Source organism: Thunnus maccoyii, chromosome 7 (genome assembly GCF_910596095.1).
Source record: "Thunnus maccoyii chromosome 7, fThuMac1.1, whole genome shotgun sequence".
Classification (NCBI taxonomy): domain Eukaryota; kingdom Metazoa; phylum Chordata; class Actinopteri; order Scombriformes; family Scombridae; genus Thunnus; species Thunnus maccoyii.
The window spans coordinates 6,311,798-6,334,349 of NC_056539.1; the positions used below are offsets into that span (position 1 = coordinate 6,311,798).

Consider the following 22,552-nt stretch of genomic DNA (forward strand, 5'->3'; position numbering starts at 1 on the left):
AATAGAAAAGAGGTATAAATAGATGTTGTTATTCTAAACCATCTAATGTGAAACAACATAATTTTCCTGACAATGCTTCCCAGCTCCTTTTAAACCAAACAGAGCGCTTTAATACAATCTTTTGTTTTGCCTGTCTTTCTGGTCTATTATTGCAAAGAATTTTTGCTCCAGATCTACAGAGGAACTCACATGCTCCAGATTAAACTGGTCACCATAATCAGGCGGCAGATTTTTAATTGTAAGAGCTTCTGCTGGCACTGTTTTCTCTCCTTTTCTGTCCTCCTTGACAAAAATCTGACAGTGGCTTTGCATGGCAAACCTGTTTAATGAATGACTAATCCAGGAAGAGCGCATTATGGCAAACTGTCACACACACACATTGTACCAATATTAACTTGAATTTACATTATCATCCTCTGGTAATGCTGGAATATTTGGATTTCCATTAATGCATGGCCTTTCTCTGTGAAAAGCAAACAGCAGCGAACTAAATCTGTTTTTCCCCCTCTTTTGATTGGATGTTGGTGTTAACGCTGTACAGAGGAGCTTTCTTTATTGGGATGACAGCTCCAAGGCTTCCCCACTCCTCGCAATCAAGCTCACAAACAAAAGGCCCTGCTTGCATTACTCAAAACCTCTTCTCAAGCAGCAAAGCCAAACTCATATTACACCATTGTACTGGTGCTGTAAATCAACAAGAACAATGAGGAGAGGCACAATCACGCGGGCCGGCACGATCATCCATATAAAACATGAACCCAAAGAAACAATGAATCAGACGCTCATGTGAAAAAGTACTTTCCTCCTCCAGTTATTTATTGTGTTTATCTTCTAGCTTTCCATTCACTGTTTATATTTTTATTATCCCATTTCTGACACACCAGGCTCAACGCCAAAATAAATCCAGAAGGAAGACATTTCGTTTTTTCTGGGTGGGCACCCTACATGACCATAAGGTGTAACCGTCTGCACTGAAGACTGATCTGCACAGGACACATCAGACACTTTGTCACTCTGCCTGCTTTGAACTTTGAACTATGATTGGCCTGTTTTGGGGGGCAAAAAGTAATAAAGCTAAGCAGGAAATGTAATAATTAGGAAACGTAAAGGCCTCTATATATTGTGTGAATTTCTGTCACATCACCAGACAAACACTAGCACAGTTTCACTTAATGGAAAACCAAATGCTTGTTCCTTTATCTCTCACTACTGTACCAATAACAAACTTCAGCTTGACAACCAATCAAAACAGCCATAATTCACCTGATCGCAAGAGGTGTCTTGTCAGGAAGATATCACCATCTGTGGGTCATTTTGAATGTTTGAACCAGTGACCAATGCTCTTCTTTCAAATCCTCCAATGTACATGACTTCTGAAATGAAAGATGAGTGTTTTCTGATGTGACGCCGCCACCTATAGCGGAATGACAATCATTTGTCAGTAGCGCAACAACATTTTCTGATCTAACCACAGCTGTGGTAAAGGTTTGGTAAGGTTTAGGTATGAACACAACATGTTTAGACTTAGGAAACGATAAAATCGCCACGGTTACAAGGCAAAGAATAACATTGACTTCAACAATGTCTTCCACTTTTGTTCCTGACAGTTATGAGTCATAATTTATACAGCTGCAAAAGGTCGTTGTCAGGTAAATATGACAAATTGTACTCGGCATTTTAACACAAAAACTTACTTAAATGTATTTTTAATTCATCTTAAGTCAACATCTGTAGTTTTTAAATACGCCCTGCCACTTATGTATTTTTTCATGCTTTCATCTATGACTATTATTGCTGGATTATTCTTTCTTCAAGCTAAATCAATGGTCATGAAGTTTCATTTTCTGCATTGTACAACAACCCACTGGACTGACTTATGACTGACTTATCCATTTGACATGTTATTGTGCAGTTGAATATTGATTTTGTTATTCATCCACGTTCTGATTTCAGGCAGAAAATGCTTCTGGAAGAGTGTTGATTCTTGGGCCGGTCTTGTGCTTTAAAAAGCTTTGAAAAGCTTGTATTTTCCTCATTGACCAAGAACAGCAGATTGAGGCATTCAGACTCAGGCTTGAATTCAGACAGTTATGATGATGTCTAAGCATTGTAACTTCTCAAACCTACACTACAGTGTATAATCCACTACTCTCCACTTCAACTGTCCTTAACAAAGGCTCACTATGTTTAGTCATATTTTCAAGAAAATACAGCTAAATACACAGTTTCTGTCAACATTGTGATCGTCATCTGAGCATGACAGCACAAGCAAAAGCAAGGTATTCAGTGTACTGATTACATTGTACGGGTGATTTGTGAGGTTTTTTATTGATGTTTTGAAAGATTTAACTTCCATTGTAAATTTGGCTGTTCCATTGTAACTGACTAAATTCAACCTGGCCACAACCACAACTCTCTGCAGAAGAAACTAGAAACTTACTACTGCCAACTTTCAAGTAGAGTATAACTTTAATGTGAATACTTGTTGCATCAATAATGAGGTCTAACTGCTCTAAATTTGAAGGACCAGTGTGTAGAATTTAGTGGAAACTAGCAGAACGGACTTAGCAGAAATGGAATATAATATAAATATTCTTTAATTTGTGTATAATCACCTGAAAATAAGAATCATGTTTTCATTACCTTAGAATGAGACCTTTATATCTACATAGGGAGCCGGCCAGGTTTCTACAATAGCTCAGAACAGACAAACCAGAAAGGGCCTTTCACATTTTAAGCAGCCACCGTCGGTTCTCCTTCACCCGTGGGGGGGGGGGGCACTAAATGCCACCAAATCCTACACACTGCACCTTTAAGGGTTCATAAACCACAATTTCTGTGTGACAGTTAATTAGGATATTGTTAGAGCAGTGGCACATAGAAGACTGCATGAGGAGCAGGGTTTGAATTTGGTTTAGCTTGATAATATACCAAAAAAAAGTCTTCAGTTGCACGTTGTTGACTTTCCTAAAAAATAAAAAAAGACTGCCTGTACTGCTTCAATACTGCCTCAAAAACTCCTGCAAAGAGATACAGTTGTATGACTTTCCCATTTAGGTTTCTGGAAATAAATGAAAGAACTACTAGCATGATACCTTACAGGAAACCTACTTCTAACTGTTATAAGGTAAAAAAAAAAAAATGCTGCATGTTATCTTCCTAAATCATCATTTCATATTCTCTAATTTGCACATCTCTTCTTTGTGCCATATAACTGACTGAATACCAAAGGCTAGGAGTTTTATTTATCATCTCATTGTATGCAGTCCAGTAAAGTCACACTGTGTATGAATGGTACATACTGTACATTAGCCAGTGTTAGCACCTTATATACATATTTGTCACTATCAATCTCTACTACTTAGTTAATAATGCTTACACTTAGTTTAGTATGGTGGCAGCTTTTCACCAGTCACACATAATGACGAAAGAGCGGGTGTGGAAAGGACATCCATAAGCCAGAGACAACCGGAGTGGTGCTCAGGAGACTGAAGAGCAAAGCAGCAAGTTTTGAATATTACTGACCCAGCACTTGGAAAAGGCAATGCACAACAAGACGAAAAATGAATGCTTTTTAGTCTGAAAATCCTTTCACCCTCTCACATTCAGCAGATCAGATTAAGAGAGAGGTTTAAGAAGATTTTGACACGCACAAAAAAACTTCTGAGCCATGGGAGGGGGTGAGTCGGGGGAAGGTGGTAGGGAGCAGTTTGTAATTCAGTGGCTTCAGGCAATTCATCACAGAAATTGAGTTTCTAATGCAGCATCTTGTGAATCCCTTTTGCCCTGTCAACGTTTTAATACATTACATTGAGAATGTAAATCATGTTTGAAATTTGGCACAAACTACACAACCACTACTGCACTCACTCTCACTGTATTGCACATACTAGCTTCACATTGCTGTATGCACAGCAGGGTGACAGGAGCACATATGTATGCATCATACAAACATGCACACTGTGGCCAGGGCTCTGCAGGCAGAATATCCCTCCTGTTCTGTTGTTATTTGCCTTAAATAATGCTCTAGTCATCAGATGATATAATATAAGTCAAATATCAAGTTGTGAATTTGCATATAACCCCAAAAAGAATATAGTTTTTTATTACTATTGAGCTATAATCAGAAAAAAACATATAGCATTGCATGGCAATGGGACAAAAGACAAAAGCCAGTATATTAAATATAGTTTGTATGCAATTAAATATTCTGAATCTGCCTGAGACTTTAGCAGGGAAAAGCTGTGATTGTTTTCAAGACTAAAAATTACATATGAAATTCCAGAATATATTGTATAAACATGTTTCTCATATAACAACATACGGGCAATGTCACTCCCTATTTTCTATATAGTGCACTATATTTACTGTCTTCCATTTTATTTGAGTTTCTGAATTCTGAGTGTATCTAGAGCCCTCAAAAAAAACAAAAAAAACCCACAATGGAACCAAAAAGTTTCTGCTAACAATCCCACAATGTGCCACATTTTATAAATTACAGTTGTGGGACTGTACAGCTTACAGTGATGATGCAAAACGATGACTAGTAAGTGTCCGAAATTTACTGCTCACTATTGAGTGTCTGCTGTATAGGGAGTAGTGAATGAGTGGAGGGAGTGATTTCATACACAGCCATGGTTACCATATTACCATATTTTTACCATACTGTTGTTTTGATCAGATTCAACTTTCATATTACTTCCATTATTAGTCTACAATTGTAAAGATTTAACACTATTACCTAATTATTATCGAGAAAATATTTACCAGCTAGAACCTGGTTATTGGGAGCACATTAACCTATTGCTACACCACCATGTTATTACTAATATTTTCCATCTTTATATACATCCACCTTACTTTGTGCCCCATTATGAAACACAAAATTGCCAAGATATTCTCCTATTACCTCCCTATTATCTTGTTATTACCAAGATATGTTGTTATAGTTAAGTAATATCTTGGTAATAACAGTATAATTTCCTGTAATTTGTATATTCTATGTAGAATACAGTTATTCCAGAAATTACTGTAATAATTAAATAGCTTAACCCACACCACTATTACTATTTACAGGTCATACACAGGCAATTAACGCATTATTTCCAACATATTGCTACCACTCAAGTAATAGTTGGTACCACATCCTGTATGCTTTGGGAAATTAACCTAATTCTAGTGAAATTTCATCTGAAACAGGTCCACATCAATCATAAACAAAAAAACAAAAACCATATCAATAAATGACATGATATTTATTTGAACAATTCAATTCTTATTTTTTTTCCATTTACTATAATTTTTAAGAATTTTTGTAGTAATTACTGTCTCAGCACAAGACTGTTCCTATGTTTTAACTTGACTAAAGAGGACCATGTTTAACAGTGCATAACACTGGTTAAGGTCTCCAGTATCAGGTCTCATGTGGGACATGTGGGGGACACATAATCAGTTTAATTCAGTGTTTCCCAAAACATACGGTACATCAATTGAGAGTTGTTTTTGTTAGCCTCCATTTAAGACGTTGCTTGTTCCCTGTGTAATCCCTAACCAGTGGCTACGGTAAATCATCTATTCTAGATGTGATTCAGATAATGAAGTGTGCTGGTCAACTGCAGCAAATGTTGGTACCTGTCACATGGTGTCCTTCAGATACTGGTATCTGAGTTTAGTGTTTAGATGTAAGGACAAAGCAGTTCTAGATCCATGAAGATCTTGTTTAGAGACACTACACGCACGCTTGACATTGTATGTTGGGCTTTTTCTTTAACAGACCAGAGTGTGCAGTCCATCCACCACACTGAGATGGTAAATTTAAGGTCTGATATTCACCACCAGCAGGTAGGTGTTTACATTGCAGAGGCTGAATGTCAGGATCACTATCAGGGGCACCACAGGATGCTGCCTGAGGAAGAGCGCTAAGCTTGAAACACATTGTTTATCTTCCATGTAGAAGCCAGCTGTGCTCAATTTTGCTCTTATTGTTATGCAGCTACTAAGCAGTCCATAAATTTTCACCCTTTATATTGAAGTGGCGTCTAACCTTTCCCTTTGAATGGTTCACTATCATCACAATGTGGCAATTTCTAATGTAGCAAGACTATTTTTCTTGTTTCTTGGTTACAGCGATAGAAAGGGGCCAATTGTTTTTTTCATGAAGTCATTTAAAAAGATCATTCTCCAAATTGTTAAGAAGAAGCACATAATGTAATAGGTGTGTAATGTTTTTGATGGAACGGATGCAGCAAAAACATTGCCTTCACATGTAAAAGTAGGTCACCTGAGGTTCATTCAATTCCTCTTGAACTGAGTGACTAGAGGAACTCAGAAAATGTGTGAATGTCCAACAAGTTTTTCAGATGACAAAAGTCATGAAGTTCTTGCAGCAGAAGTTGACCACTGTGGAACTTTAGTGGTCATCAACACTTACACAACAATCAACACTTACATTTACAGACTTTCCTAACAGTTTCTCCATCAGCATGATTTTTATTTTATTGATGATAGTTCTGCCTGGCACGTGATTAAAACTATCTGTTCACTATTATTCATTCTTAAGTCATTGTATTGTTTCTGTTGTGCATTTTTTTATGTTACTACTTCTTATTTTCAGCACCTAACAAATCATGTCACATTACGTTATGAAGTTGCTTCAGGTTCACGGTCTCTACGTAATTATGAAATTCTTGAGGGTAAAATCTTATTTTACAAGTCCCATTTCCTCCATTCACTGATTATGATAGTGTATGTTTGAACAGAGAGATTATGTGAGGGAGGCTGTTAAACAATGCTATAATCCCATGTACATCCTACAATATGGAACAAGGATTCATTTACAGTCAACAGAAAAAATTGGAATAGTAGCAGCTGGATGCAAAACTCCAGGAGGCCAAATAAATGAGTTACAGCTAAATTCTGACAAAAAAAAAAAATTCTTTTCGCAAGATAGCATGTGTGAAGTTATAACATTGTGAGTTAATGATTATTTTATGAAATATAATGCTATAAAAAAACATTAAAATAAGGAATATATGTAATTATTTCTATTAGAAAAAAAGAAAGAATCACATATAAGACAATGGCAACTTTTCAGCTACAATTTAAAGACATTATGTGTAGCATTTAAACATCAATAAACTATTACTGCACACTTTCTTAATGTTCTTAAAGAGCTACTTAATATGTGCTTAAAATCTCATTTTTACTGATCTACGGTGGTTTAACTTCTCACTGTGCCGCAGTGATGTCACAGTGTACCCCAAGATGTACACCGTGACATCACTGTTGGGTGTGGTTCTTTCAAACTTTCAACCAGAGCACAGTGAAACCCTGCTTTCAGTCTAGTGTTAAATTACTCTCTAAAATCTCGCCTCTCTGCTGCATTTTGGTGTTGTGCGTCAGATCTCGGGCTTTCTTGGTAAACAAGGATAAGGTTTTCAGAGGTTGAACCACAACAAGTTTAAGCAAGCAGTTGTGAGTGATAGCTAACCACAGCTTACTATGGTAGCAACAAACATAAACTGTGTATTTAGGCATATCTGACAGAGGCGGAGTGGATTATGCTGTAGAGGTGGTTATTTTTAACTAGAAATCTCAGCTACTACCTTTTCAGAACCCCCTTTTCAAGCTTATAGGCTAGCTATAAGCTTGAATCGATCAGATGAATTGCCATGACGTTTTGAACAGATAGGCTATTCATGATACCCAGTGGATGAATCCTAATAACGTTTGTGATCCTGTAACTTTTAACCTCGTGCCACCGGGTTGACATGCTAACACTAAAGTAAGATGAACAACATGGTAAAAAATACCTGCTGAAAAGCAGCATGTTAACTTAGTCATTGTGAGTATTATACTTATATGTCATTCTGGGTATGTTAGCTTTTAGCTCAAAGCACCACCCTGCCCAATGTACAGCCTCACAGAGCTGCTAGCATGGCTGTAGTCTTGTTGATACTCAAAACATTGTCAGACATGCAGATACAACTATAAATACATTAAATACACTGAAAAAGATTTGTATGTGTGTTAATGATATTAGAAATCATTAGGTAAACGTTGGACTACATATTTCTTAAAATCTTTCTTCACAATTATTATACATTTTAGATGTTAGTGTATAGGTACTATTTTTTATCTGTGCTCTCAGTCACATTCGTACAGCTACACACAGCTTCACACTGGCAGAGAAGTATATTTAACCGGATATGTACCCATTACAAACCCAATTACATACATTTGCACTTGGAAGCTGCCCATGTTTGCAACAGATCTACAACTGGAAAGGCTGGGGTTAAGTGAGAGGTTAAGGGAAACATGATGGCACTGTAGGGCAACATTAAGGCAGCAGAAAGCATTACACATTCACTTCCCTACCCACATTTTCCTGCTCTAGCAATTCTGGTCCAAAGCCTGCTTTGCTAACCTTTAGGCTACTACAGCCCCAATTAAACTTAAGTATGACAACAACTCCTCTAACAGTGGATTCCTCAAGTCAGTCATTCTTCTTAATGCTTTTTTTTTTTACTACCAATTGTGCAAATACAGCACCGCAAGCATGTCTTCTTTGGTGGAGTGTGCCACTCATGCTGCTCCGCAAGGTAAAGTGCACAATGAGCACATTTGCTTCAAATACGGCACTATCATTTTCAGAGTGGGGGATCATAATATTCAAATCCGTATTTAACCTTTCAAGGCAGGCGGATTATGCAGCAAAGTCTCCATTCCGAGCGGTTTCCTCGCCCCCTACTCCCCTGCCATAATAATGATCATTATCATCATTGTGTGAAAAGAGGATTATCATATCGTTATATAAACCCAGGAACACCCCTACTATTATGAAGTAATTTCACTCTCATCAGTGGACCGGTACTGTGTATGACAGTCAGCTGAGCTGTCACAGGTGACCATGGCACTCTTCCATCATTCTCTGAGCTGGCAGAGTCTGCTGTGAAGGATAGAGAAGCCGAGTCTCATTTGAACCACAAAATGAAAAAAAGATTAGGAAGCTGAAATCATTGTCTAAAACATGGCGTAGAGAGAAACTTGTATAATTTCCAGCACAACTTTTTTATAAAGACAATTGGTGGTAGTAAATGAAAAAGAGTTAGTTTAGCAGACTAATTTACTGCTTCCCTTTAGTGTCAATGTTAAGCCTTTATATCAATGACTGTGCCAGAATGGCTGTTTCTACTCCACATGAGAGAAGCTTCTAATGAGAAAAAAAGAGACTTAACCAAGCACAGGAGTGTGTTCGTATGTGATGTAGAAAGAAGAAACCATCCCTCATAGAGTGAAGGCTACAAGGTATTTATTCTTTAATGCAATTGGTTCGCATATAGAAGCCGTGTCTTTTCTGAAAGGGACACTAGCACCATATTGTGGATAAAGCCAGCACTACTGGACATTGATTATAAAAACACAACACTTGTGACAAACATACAGCCGCCTTATTCAAAGGGCGCTTTTCTTTCGCTTTTCCCGTCTAATTATTTACACTGTGCTGCATGCTGTCATTTTGAAACTCAATAGCGAGGTCAGCTCCGTCACTCCCAGGAACCCCAATGTTTCTGCATCTGCGTAGGTACAGTCTTAAACATATGGACTCTTTTAATTAAATCATACTTTGACTCAGTCCTTCTCAGTCTTACTGACAGCAAGGTCATTAAACTATTAAAGGGAGTCACAGGCAAAATTGTTGTGAGCAGATTGAGGCAGGAAAGGTTAATTAAACGGCCATTGCTTTTCCTTACCTCAAGCAAAGCAGCATTCTTCTATCCCAGACAGGCCAATGTGAGAGAATGTGGCGTTTTTTTTCTCATGCTGCACAAGATGTGTGAGCGTACGGCTATTTTTCCGTACTGAGGGGGGAAAATGGTTTATCTCTGAAAAAATATTTTTCTCTCTCACAATGCTGATACAAAACTGTGACCTCTTCCTGTGAACCCTGCAATACAGTAAAACTAAGGAAACAAAAGCAGTGAGATAGCACCTCTGTGTCTGGCGTGGTTAAGGACAAATCGTTATAGAGTGCTTCAGAGATCATTCTAAAACATCCAGACACTGCCTTTCTTATTATGGTTTGCAGAAAGGGTCAAGACTTGACATCATAAAGCTTATTTCAAATAATTAGCTTTTAATTCAACAGTACTATGCCTATTAGGAAATTAGTCTTAATATTCACCTTGGTTTGTCCTTGTGAAACTACAAAAACATCATGACACATAAATATGCATTTGCCTCTTATGGTACGTAGCATGCTGATAGAACAACATATTCAGCTCTACCTCAGTCTACCACTGTGGCTGTAAGACATTTTCCTAAATAAACAAAACATTTACTGCAATCAAATATTCCAGTGAAACATAAATATGTTTATTCCTTTCAAAGCAGCCAATCACTGAAAAAATGTATCTCAACATTCTTCCCCACCCTGCAACTTCACCTTCCTTGTAATGTTAAGATTTTTGCGGTAGATTAGAGACCAGATGGAATCTGTATTGTGGCTACAATCACAGCCCTCTATTATAACCACCTTTGCATCAGACAATACAGCGTTTTAACTGTAGACAGCTCTGATGGATTTTACAACAGGTGGAAGTGATACTTTACAGATCTCAAGAATTTTATCTTCTCCATACCTGCTGTTGGAATTTCATAACAACCTCTCAGTGTTTTGTCTGTGAGTTATCTTCAAAAGCTAACAGAGTGATAATCTGCACATACAGCACACTATAGATCACCAAAATTGGTTTCTTATTTAATGATATGTAAATGAATCTCACTATGGCAGTATATGTTTTATTGTGTGATAAAACGTTGAACTTCAAACCATCAAATGTGGGCAAACCTTTTTTTTTTGCAAGTGTAAGGGACTGTTCAAAAATTAGTAGGGGCGGAGGGAGGGTCAGAAAAGGAGGCGGGGGGTTGTAAATTTTTTCATTTTACTGAATTTTGTTGGGTATAGAGGAGGCGGAGGGTGTGTTTGTGTGTGCCACAGGTCATGAAGGAGTGTTCTGCCAGTGCAGAGGGCAACAATCCTGTCTCTATTTCAGGCTTTGTTTTCCTCATCAAAATGAGATAGCTGCTAAGAGGACTTGTGCAAAGCTGTTTAACGGTTCACTGTTTGGCATTCCTGCCTAGATGAAACAACCCTCCTTGAGTCTCTAACATGCACATGGCCATGTGTCGCAAGCATCATGTAATCTCATCCAGATCAGGCTGACATTGTCTATTCTATCTGGAATCCAAGGTGGAGCAACAACAACATTAGGTCCTTCAGCACCCTCAGAGGTGGCACCTGTGTCTATTCAGCTAATCCGGAGACAGAGGCAATAACTGTTATAGTACTGCTGCAACAACATTTGATAGCTCCAAATATTTGTTAAAGTGGATGCTGCATTTTGCCATAATTTTTTTGGTAATTTGGTGGTTATATGAAAATGCTTAAAGGGGAGCTATTATGCTTTTCCTTGTTTTCAGTCATATATATATATAATGTTACAATATTGGATGTTGATATTAAACATGGCTTAAGTGTCAAATAATGATGTAAACATATGTAGAAGTAATCAATGTGAGCAAAAAACACCGGTTTCAGACTGCTCTGAACACTTGGTTTCCAACATTTTTTTCTACTTTCAGCTCAAGCCGACGCCGGCTCATGACAGATTTCTTTACATGGTCATCTGCTCCACGCACAGTGCAAGTTCACTGCTCCACTCCGCTGACATAACAGCATTTTTCCATTGTTTTGGGGGTAGTCATGCTGAGCCATGACTCGAGTTGAGTTGGTGAGGAACACGTTTAATTTCCTGTAAATTCGTCACAATAAAAGTCTCCTGTTATTTAGTCATTTCAAATCTTTTAATTTGAAGCAGTAAAGCAGGAAATGTTGGGTTTGCATCAGCAGTAACTTAACACATCTCTGATACTGCCCCTCGGCACCTTCCGGAAAGCTGGCCAATCAGAACGGAGTGGGCTCATCAGGAAGGGGGCCTTAAAGAGACAGGAGCCTGCTAGGCCGTATTCAGACCAAATCATCAAGTGCAGCACACCACCGCAGGGTTGAGCGGAGGTGTGCGAGGGTGTGGGCATGTTTGTGCTCTAGAACATAATTTCTGTGAAACAATCAGAAAATAACGTTTTATTGATCTGATTCAATTTTCTCACTACCACCGCTCCCTCTCTTCATTCACTCTCTCGCTAACTCGCTGTTGCTCTCAGCACTCTTTCTCTCTCTCTTTTTATTTCGTCTTTTTTTAAAATGAGTCAGGAAGCCAACAGCAAAGTCTAACTTTGAAAGTTATCAAACAAAGAGAAATGTCCTCCCTTCCTTCTATTAACATCTCTGTCCTCCCTCATGGCAGGGTTCTGTCTGATTGCCAGCCGTGATTGGCCACAGCTGCGTGACGTCGGGTCGCTTTTCTCCAAAAGTTGAATCTGGATCGACTTTCTTGCAAGGCCGATGCAGCGCCGCTGCAGCTAAAACCCCCGCACATTGCACATTTCTCAAATAATTTTAGTTCAAAGTCAAGAGGTTGTGATATCTAGCACAACAAGCTATCAAAGCTCTGTAAACGGAACCGCATTCCTACACATGCGCAGTGGTGTCTGCCTTACACAGAACTACTCTTCAGAGACTGAAAACATGATCGCTGTTATTCATCTTTGGAGCTGTCTCTAAACATACTACCGTGCCCAAAACTCTCCATGATGAAAGAACATGTTATTTACATGTTTTTAATAGTTTTTGGAAAAAAACAAAGATCTACAGCACGCAGGAATATGATATGATCAGACTTTGGATACACATGCAATACTTATAGGTGGGATTGATTCATTGTTGGTTTGGCTCTGCACATGAGATTTGTTGACAATAAGAAACATATAGAAAATTACCAGCCAAACTCTTTACACTCAGTGTACAATGTGCATTCATTGGTTCTGTTGTAGCACCACATTATAGCACCCCAAAATCCCAAACTTTTCTCCAAGCTCACTAATCATGTTTTGATACTCAACACAGATGACTTTGAAATTGAAAACCACTTCTCACATGTGCTCCCAGACAAGGATTACTTTTCTGATCAGGCCCAGAGTCATTGCGAAACTAGGCTGCTAAATTAAAACTTTAAAGAATAAATGAAAAAGTCTGATAATTACACAAAAAATAAACGTACCCTTTACAGTTTCTTAGCTTCAAAAGTCAACACAGAAATGTAATAGCATGTTGGCAATGGGCTTTGGTGAAAGCCTTTTGTCAATCATTGACCTCTAACTGAACTGTAACTTGAAGATGCCAATGTGAAAACTAACACAAAAGTGTTGAGTTCATCTCTCACTAAAATTGTCCATTAAAGCACAGCCTAAAATATATCATTGAACTCTGTCACAAATTGAATAAATTATTCATGATTAAAAGGTACAGATGAATTGGTTTGAATGAATCCTTTCACATTCACCATTTTACTGTCAATGCTAATTTGCTGTGCCTTTTGTGATTGACCCCCAAAAATAGCTTTGACAGTTGACATTTTTGCTAACAGCACTTAAAAAAGTAAAATCATCATTATTTGAATGAGTGTTTTCAGTAAGACTGAAGTTAAATTGTGTAATTTTCATTTATTGTTTTCATAATGTGGTCGATGTGAAGCCCTTGGAGATTGTAACTGTTATAAATGCCTAGAGAAAAAAAAAACAGACTTGCTCTTTGATAATGTATTTTCTCTTTTTTGATCTAGGCTTTGTTTTGTCACACATTGACTCAATGATCTATGCAATATCATGCAACAATTTGGACAGTAACAAAGTGGTAGCAGAGATAGACACAGTAGGAGGAATAAAACCCTGAAAGTCAATGTGCTTGACAGCCAACCAATTCCAAGTCTTTGTGATTGTGCCATCTGTCATATTTCATCATCTGCTGTTACAACCCTATTAAAGGATTTTTCATTTTGAATAGTTGCATCAGAATGCAGATAAACAGCAATAAACATTCACATTTTGAATTAACTTAAACCCATTATTTCCTGTTAATGTTTATTCAGCAACACAACAAGAACCAAGACAACACAGTAAAGCGGTGCTCATGACATTAGTTCCATATTAAGTGATCCAGCATGTTTTTTAGTAATAAACTCAACAATTAGCTCCTCACTGGTTGCAGGTTATAACTATAACTTCAGCAGATTTTTGAGTGTTAGTTTTGGACTGAAAATAAAAATAAACTCTGTGTTAAACATAGGCACATGATATCATATGAGTTAACATTCATAAATTGTTCACCAGTTTTAAAGATGATACACGTAAAAAGCTTGACTAACCTAAAACAATAAAACTACACAAATTTAAAGTAGAGCGAGTACGAAACGTGTGCCGTCTAAGTGGGGTAATCATCAATATTTTTCAACTAACTAGCCCCTCACTCTTAAAGTGAGACTATAACATTTTAAATAATAACATCTCTTCCACTTGCAAATGAAAAACTGAATTCATAATATATTGGTCATTTCAATTCAGCAATACTTGGTCTGGTATGACTTGTAGTTTATGGTGGCTAATGTTTAATGTTTAATGGACATTAATGAGTCTGTTCACTGACTTGATGACTCTACTTATGCCACTGTTTCATCACTTTTTAGCATTTATTATCATCCTGTAATAGTTATCTCTGACCACAATTACATTAAACATTAAATTTACATAATAATAACAGCTTTAGAGGTAAGAAACTGAAAAATAGCTTGTATCTCATAATGTGACACAAGCAGTGGAAAATGGTTGTCGTTAAAATGGAAAGGTTTTCATGGCTCACAATTTGTAGCCACAGAATAAGTATAGTGTTATATAAAGACTAAAGCAGCTTCTGTGTAGTGTGTGATAAATACGGATGAGCTTTCAGCCATTAAACATATTAACAATGACCACTATCATTATTTTATTGGTTAAGCGCAACCTTGCAGCTACATGAAGACAACAGCAAAGGCAGAAGCACAGAGTCCCAGGTGAGGTGTTAGAGCTCGCACCTGTGTAATTAAAAAGGATGAAAGTGCTGGACTCAATTATGAGATACGGTACATTGTTTAAGGCACAATGTGGTAGTCTACCACTGCTACACTCAGGAAATGAAGTTAGCATGGCCTCATCCTTTGTGTTCACATGGCATGCAAGCATGATCAATGAATTACTTTGTCAGGTGGAGGTGCCAAGTGGGCAAAGAGCTGGAAGAGCTGGAAGAGCACAAGGTGCAGGTGGAGTCTTATGGAAGCAAATAAGGATCATTAATATTTTGAGCTTGTGAAATGATGTTCACAAATAATTTCACAGCCTGCAGTTGTATGTCACCTTTTGTGTGCATGTGAAAAAAATGCATGCATGTATCTGAATGTGTGAACTGCAAAAAAAGAAAAGAAAAATTCTCATAAATTCAAGTTTGTGAATGTGTAATAAAGTTTTGCAGCTCTAGAAATATTTTGTGCATGTGTGAAAAAGTTTTGTGGACACAGATATAATTTGTGCAGGAATATTTTCAACAGTGAGGTTTCACAAAGTCTGAGAGATGGACACACACACATTTCTTACCTGTGTATGCAACACCGAAGTTACAAGCTACAAGTTAAGCATGAATTTTGACCCAGTTTTTACAGCTGAATCCAATTGGTCAAACATAGAGTCAATCTGTCCAATCAGAGGGTAGATGATTTCGTTGCGCTCATCCAGAGACAGTTCCGAGCGCACTAAGAGTCATTTCCTGTATCTGTGTCAAGTGGGTTTCACCCATATTTTTTTACAGTCTATGGTTTCACCACTACCTGCCCCTTTAGGAGACTAGAGGCAGGTCCTGAGTCTATTCACTCCAATGGGAGAGGTGAACATGAGCACAGATTATTACTTTTGCACCATACTCACTGAAGTAAATATTGGACACATTTTTCACAAACTACATATCTTCCGAACATTCTGATACTAAAATGGCATTTTTCAGACAAACAAATCAGGTCTGTCTCTGTCTGCAACACACTCTTGTGAGATCTGGCAACAGATATCTCTTTTCTCTGTCAGGGCAACCTTCATTTAATTCATGTGAAAATAAACCTGAATGCCACAGTAATCTATGCAGCTCTGTGTTTGTGTTGTTTGTGTGTTTTGTTTATCATTTTGTTATCATGAACTTCCATTTTACCCCTTTTCTCTCATTGTGGGAGGTTGCTAAATGCTAACTATCCAGGCACTAATGCTAACATTAGCTCAGCCGTGTATCTGCCTGCTTCCTGCCCCATATAATCAACATAATGCAATTTAAATAAAGATTAAACACACCAAGGTTGATTATATTGTGAATTTGCACCTTGTTTTAAATAACTAAATTTCAGCGGAGGCTGATGTTGTAGCCTGGGTGCTAGCAGGTTGAGATGCGGAGCTGAAAAGATGAAGCTAATTACGGCCCTCTTTACATAGCTAATCTGTGAAAAAGTGCTGTTTGAGAGTAGTGATATAATTATAATCGTGATCAATTTGCACAGAGGTTCTTTATCCAGCTTCGACCAGGTATGATCATCCTCACTGGATGGAGTGAATCTGCAGCACTCAGTTCATCCTGTGAAACAAGAAGCATTGCTTATTTCATGGAAGAACGGATGTCTACCGTTCTCTTGTCTGAGTACAATGTCACACCAAACTCTGTTAAAAAATGTGGCAATTTACTGTGGCCTTGATTGACCGCAAAGGTATATTAATGCACCATATATTGGTGTCATCTTGGCTATATTGAAGGATGAGCAATGAATTTTAAAATGTTATGGTAACCTGCTGTTGCTGTCAGCGGAGCTGAAAAGGTGAAGCTAGCCCGTTAGCATGGGACATGTCTAAATAGGATTAGAGAATGGGATGAGAGGCGACCGCGTACCCCTAGGATACAGGAAGTGTGTACCATTTCATACCATTGGCGCAGCTAGAACAGTAATGTAGCTTTAGGATGTTAGCAAATGTCCACTAGGGTTACCAAAGTAGCAGCATCAACGCTGGCAAGGAACTTTTCAAGCTCAAGGTAAACCAAGACTGAAGACATATACCGTAATTACACATAGTTAGACATGAATGCTAGCTACTACTATGTATTAACAATTTTATGGATTTAAGACAGTTTAGCTCCTGTGGGATTACAGAAGCTTCATTGTAAATTTGAAGATAGTATCGGGTTCATATTGACTTGCTTACTAAGATAAAGTTAGCGTTAGCTATTAGCTTAGGTAAGTTTGATGGTAAAAGTAAGCCAGTAAATTAGCAGGAAGTTGATTAACATTATATTTTCTGCGTAGTGACTGGTTTGCTTGCATGCCATGTGAGCTCAAAAGGTGAGCCCATGCTTATTTTATTTCCTGAGTGTAGCCATGGTAGACTACCACATTGTGCCTTAAACAATGGACTGTATCTCTAATTGAGTCCAGCACTTTCATCCTTTTTAATTACACAGGTGCGAGCTCTAACACCTCATCTGGGACCCTTATTTGCTTCCATAGAGTCTCAGCTTAAGGTTCGATCTCACAGTTGCTCAGACTTGCATGTGATAATACATTAATTCAGTTGCTTCTGCCAAACTTCTAAAACACACTAGCTATTGAGGTTGTATTAGGTTTGTCAGGAGAAGAAACATCTAAGCCCTTTTTGTTTTTGTTTTTTTTACTGGAAAAATGTGAAATATTTTCTTTTTTTCTCTCTATCTTTATTTGAGGAAATGGGATTAATTTTTCCCTTATGGACTAAATGTATGTATAACATGTGGACCACCTGCCATTGGTCACACACTCACAAGGCCACTGCAACAAACTTCAGGAAACACAGTGATCTTTATTCTCCTGCTTTTTATTTTGGTCATCAGAAATACATCTGATCCAGCATGTTAGCTGGACCAGATCTAGCATGTCTAGCATGTTTCTCTATGCTACTCCTTGACTTTGAAAATTATTCAGTGATTACACATCAGTTTTCTGTGGCCATCTTTCTCTATTGTTGGCTTGTGACTGAGCCAAGGTAACGTCAGATACATTTTAATTACGGCCCTCTTTACATAGCTAATCTGTGAAAAAGTGCTGTTTGAGAGCGGCGATATAATTATAATCGTGATCAATTTGCACAGAGGTTCTTTATCCAGCTTCGACCAGGTATGATCATCCTCACTGGATGGAGTGAATCTGCAGCACTCAATTCATCCTGTGAAACAAGAAGCATTGCTTATCTCATAGAAGAACGGATATCTACCGTTCTCTTGTCTGAGTACAATGTCACACCAAACTCTGTTAAAAAATGTGGCAATTTACTGTGGCCTTGATTGACCGCAAAGGTATATTAATGCACCATATATTGGTGTCATCTTGGCTATATTGAAGGATGAGCAATGAATTTTAAAATGTTATGGTAACCTGCTGTTGCTGTCAGCCAGGAATCACTTTTAATGCTTTTAGTAATTTTAAAAGTTGATGTTACTAAAAGAAAAGCTGAGAAGGTTGAAAATGGAAATATCTTTAGATAAGGTGCATCACAACAGATTTGAATGTTTACTGCTCTTCCATGTTTGAGTGAGTTTCATTCTTAGAATAGCAATTATGCTTGTTGGTCTTTAGGAGCCACTGCAAATGTAGGGATAATTTCCTTTTCTTTGAAATGAATAAAAAAAAAGCAAACAAAAGTATTTATTTGACTTAAAAGAAGATGTGACAAAGGGCAAAAAGTTTGTTTTAAGTCTGCTTTTAAAGTAACTGTTTCTCCTTCAAAACTTGATTTCTCCTTACTACTTTAGAGTTTAATTGTCTACTGTATTTATTTCTGGGAACTATGAACATGAATGAGGCACTTCAAGACAGCATCCTCCAAACCATTATCTGCTGCCAGGTGCCACCACTGCTTAAAGGTTAAGTGATAATGCACGACAAGGTGACTAAGAGACAATAGACAGATAATGGAAGAGTTGGAGATGAATACTCCATTATTTTCTATCTCACAACACCTCAGAGTGTACTGTATTATCACAGTTATACAAAGGCCAATTGGCAAAACAAAATAAAGAAAATGAAGGTCATACAACCTTTTTAGCTCTATTAAACCGTTGTTATTGTAGCATGGGACAGAAGTATGCTCTTTTTTGTTGTCTAATATGAGCTAAAAATGATTAAACTGAAGACTGTTTTATCTATGAAGCATCCCAAAAGACAAGTTTAATGAATACCTGCCAGCCAAGAAAGCCAGAATGATTTATAAGGTCTTTTGTGCCCACAGTCATAAAACTTCGAAGTGACATGTAGTATTTGCTTGTTTTAGTGTATTTTTGACATCATTCTTAAAGCTGCTCTGATCAGCATTTTTAGATTAACAACAGGTGACTCGACTATGTATAATGGGAATGGTTTTCAAGGTGGTGACAGTTGTTAAGTTTTAGTTTACTTTAAGTTTATTGATGGTTTAATGAGTTTTGAGGAGTTGGTCTCATAGACATATAGCCTTTACAGATAAGAAGCTCTACTGCAATGTTCAAACATGGGAAAGTCCTGATCAGCTCTTTACTGTGCTAAAACAAAAATAATAATCTCCTGCCAACCTTTTTAAAGATAAAAAACAATGAGTTTGGGGATTTTAAGACGCAAACAAAAGTCAGGGTTGTCAGATAAAGTGTGAAGAAGTAGCTAGTAGTTCATTATTGAAGTTATTTGAGTTTCCACTGTGCTGCGCCACTCGTAATTACATACACAACAAAAACTGCTATCCATCTATTCCTTTATCAGGGGACAGTGGTGAGAGTCAGGGAGTTGAGTTCAATGTGAGGAAGCAAAAATTGCCTTCATTGCTGCCCTGGCATTACCTATGCAGATCTTTATCAGGAGGGCCAGTGACTCTATTGTGACTATTTTGCTGGCCTTACAATGGCTTTCTGTGCACCCATGCTACCAGGAGATTGGCTGAAATTATATTCTCTTCATGCTTGGCTAGGTTGCAGCTTAGAAACAAGCTGCTTATGGAAGCCAGAGGAAGATTGCTGATAATAGGATCTTCACATCCAGTTGACCTTTTTTCCTACTCTTTTTTTCTCCTTCGCAATAGCTCAATTGCAGTGACAGGAAAAAAAGCAAACAATCTGTTTCGTAGAGGACACACAACCTGCACCATCTAAGCCAAGGCCTTGGCACTCCTTGCAACCAATACTGTGATTTCCACTGGGCCTAAAAGGGATTGCCCAGGCTTACTCATTATTTATGTCTGTCAATTTCCACATCTCTTTGCATCTTGTTGCCTACAGCTGGGATTCCAGACCATCAGTTCTCAGGCCTGCACTGGGCCACAGGCTGTTTGCCATAAGGCAGAAAACATCAGAAAATCCTCAATTTTATCTGTCCTTTGTACAACATATAAATACAACTTCATAGGCAGAGTCACAAAAAATATTGCTAAGACTCTGGTGAGCTGTATGCAAAGTTAGAGGCCTTCACACACTAATATTACTTAGATAAATGTAATAGTGTCTCCTGCAAATTACATTCATATGGAACTATTGTATCATTAAGAGAGAAACATAATTCGGCAGAAAGTTACAGTTTCAGCAAAACGTCACAACCAACATTACCTAATCTTATCTCATTGGATTTGTTAAGGAATGGTCAAAGTAGGCAATTGAAACCTCCCGTTTAAAGGGTCATTTCACCCAAATTACAAAAAAAAAAACAACAACAACAAAAAACACGCTGTCAACAGTTTTCAATTCGATTGTTCTTTGGATTATCCAGAGTAATGCTGACACTGATTATCCCCCCCCAAAAATGAAAGGTAAAATATGTAATTATTCCACATTAAAATGTCTAAAAAAAAATAGACCTATATTATATATTTTGTTGAGCTGTGTACTTAAATTATCCCAAATGTTTCCAACAATGTTCAAACCCAGAGAAATCTGTAATTTAATCAACGTAATGGACCGTTTCATTTGGTCGCATGTCAATGGCGTCAAACCTCCTCCAAAGAGTAAACACGCACGAGATGCATACAGCGGCGCTGTGTTTGTCCGCTACAGTGGCGTCTACCAAAGAGTAACTTACACACATACAAGATAATACATCGGCGTTGTGGTTGTTCCACAGAAACTGTTATAAATTGACTTTTATTCAGTTTTAAGCCACATTTTCATGATAAATTTAGGTCGCTTTTAACTATATCTGTTAGCCGGAAGAAGGATTTTAGTCGTTGGACGTCTGAATCTTAAGTTATCAGAGAAATAAACTGGGGAAACGTTAGGAGCAGGTCGGCTAACAGCCCCTCCAGGAAGTCCGGTGGTCACCAAACATCGTCGGAGAAATACTGATTTTTTAGGTAAAACAGCTTTAATTAGTATTTTAACGATTTCAATCTGCGTGTACGTTTGTTTCTGGAGAGGAGGAGACCTCTGCGGATAATTTGGCTCCTGGGAGAAACCTGCCGAACGTCTGGATCTAAAGTTATAAGAGAAATAAAGCGAACAAGTGTTAGCAGCAGCTCGGCTAACAACCCGTACCGGACGTCCGGTGGTCGCCATACATCGTCGGAGAAACACTGATTTTTTAGGTGAAACAGCTTTATTCAGTGTTTTTACCTGTAATCTCCGGGTCCATTTGTTCTGGAGAGGAGGAGACCTCTGCGGGTAATTCGGCTCCCGGCAAAAAACATCCCGAATGATTAACACTGGAGTAATCCTATCCTGGTGAAGCTGGTTATTTAACACATGGATGTATAAAGAGAACTGGATACAGCGTCGGAGACGGGGTCCTGTTCATTCCCATGAAAGTTGCTCAGTGGCGCATGAAGCAATAAAAAATCGACTTCCTGGTATGAAAATACCCGGATCTTCCGCATTGTGCGGCCCATAGAGCATGCGCACTAGTGACTTTCGCTCGTTCTCTTTATACGTCCATGATTTAACAACGAAGACAACAACTCCCATGATCCCTTGCTACTTCACACCGTCATCACACTCCGTCTTTTGTTATTGTTTTGATTTAGAGACCCCTAGCAGCTGAAATTACATATTGTGCGTTTAAATTCCAGCAGAGGGCTGTGACAATTCACCAGCCAGTGTCAAACTTTTTCTCACAAAAAGATGTCCAAAAACTTAATCAAATCATTGTTCTTCCATAATGTGCACCACTTAACTGCATGTTTCTTATTTTACTCATTGTTAATTTTATTTAACAAAAACAATTAACACAGAATATTTTTGGATGTTCATTCTGCTTTAACAGAAAACATGTTGACATGTTACAGTAGGAAAAGCATGGGTGTAAATAATAAAATTAACAATGGCTGAATTCCATTTAGCTCCTTTGGTTTCAGCGTCCATACTAGCTCACTTTGACACTGTCTGAAATCACTCCCTATTCATTATACAGTGCACTATTTTCAATGTTCACCATTTTATTTAAATGTCCAAATCAATACATTTATGCAAATTTATACAGTGCACTCAAAAGTTCTCTACAACAGAACATAAAAAGTAGCGTCTATGGCATATGAACTACTTTTTGCTAACAATCACACA

At 37.9% G+C, this 22,552-nt stretch overlaps 1 protein-coding gene across 5 annotated transcripts in view; it reads right to left on the reverse strand.

Annotated features, from left to right (window-relative positions):
• sox14 (SRY-box transcription factor 14) overlaps positions 1–21,651 on the reverse strand; it is a 126,576-nt gene extending 104,925 nt beyond the window's left edge. For 4 of the 5 annotated variants that reach the window (XR_006096875.1, XR_006096873.1, XR_006096874.1 and 1 more), the window contains exons 1-2: positions 21,611–21,647; positions 1,264–1,373 (exon numbers count right to left, since the gene is read on the reverse strand). The gene's annotated coding sequence lies outside the window, so the exon portion shown is untranslated. Of the gene's footprint in view, positions 1–1,263; positions 1,374–21,610 lie in introns of all 5 variants that reach the window. The other variant, XM_042415913.1, reaches the window with a different exon arrangement.
• Positions 21,652–22,552: the final 901 nt, after the last annotated feature.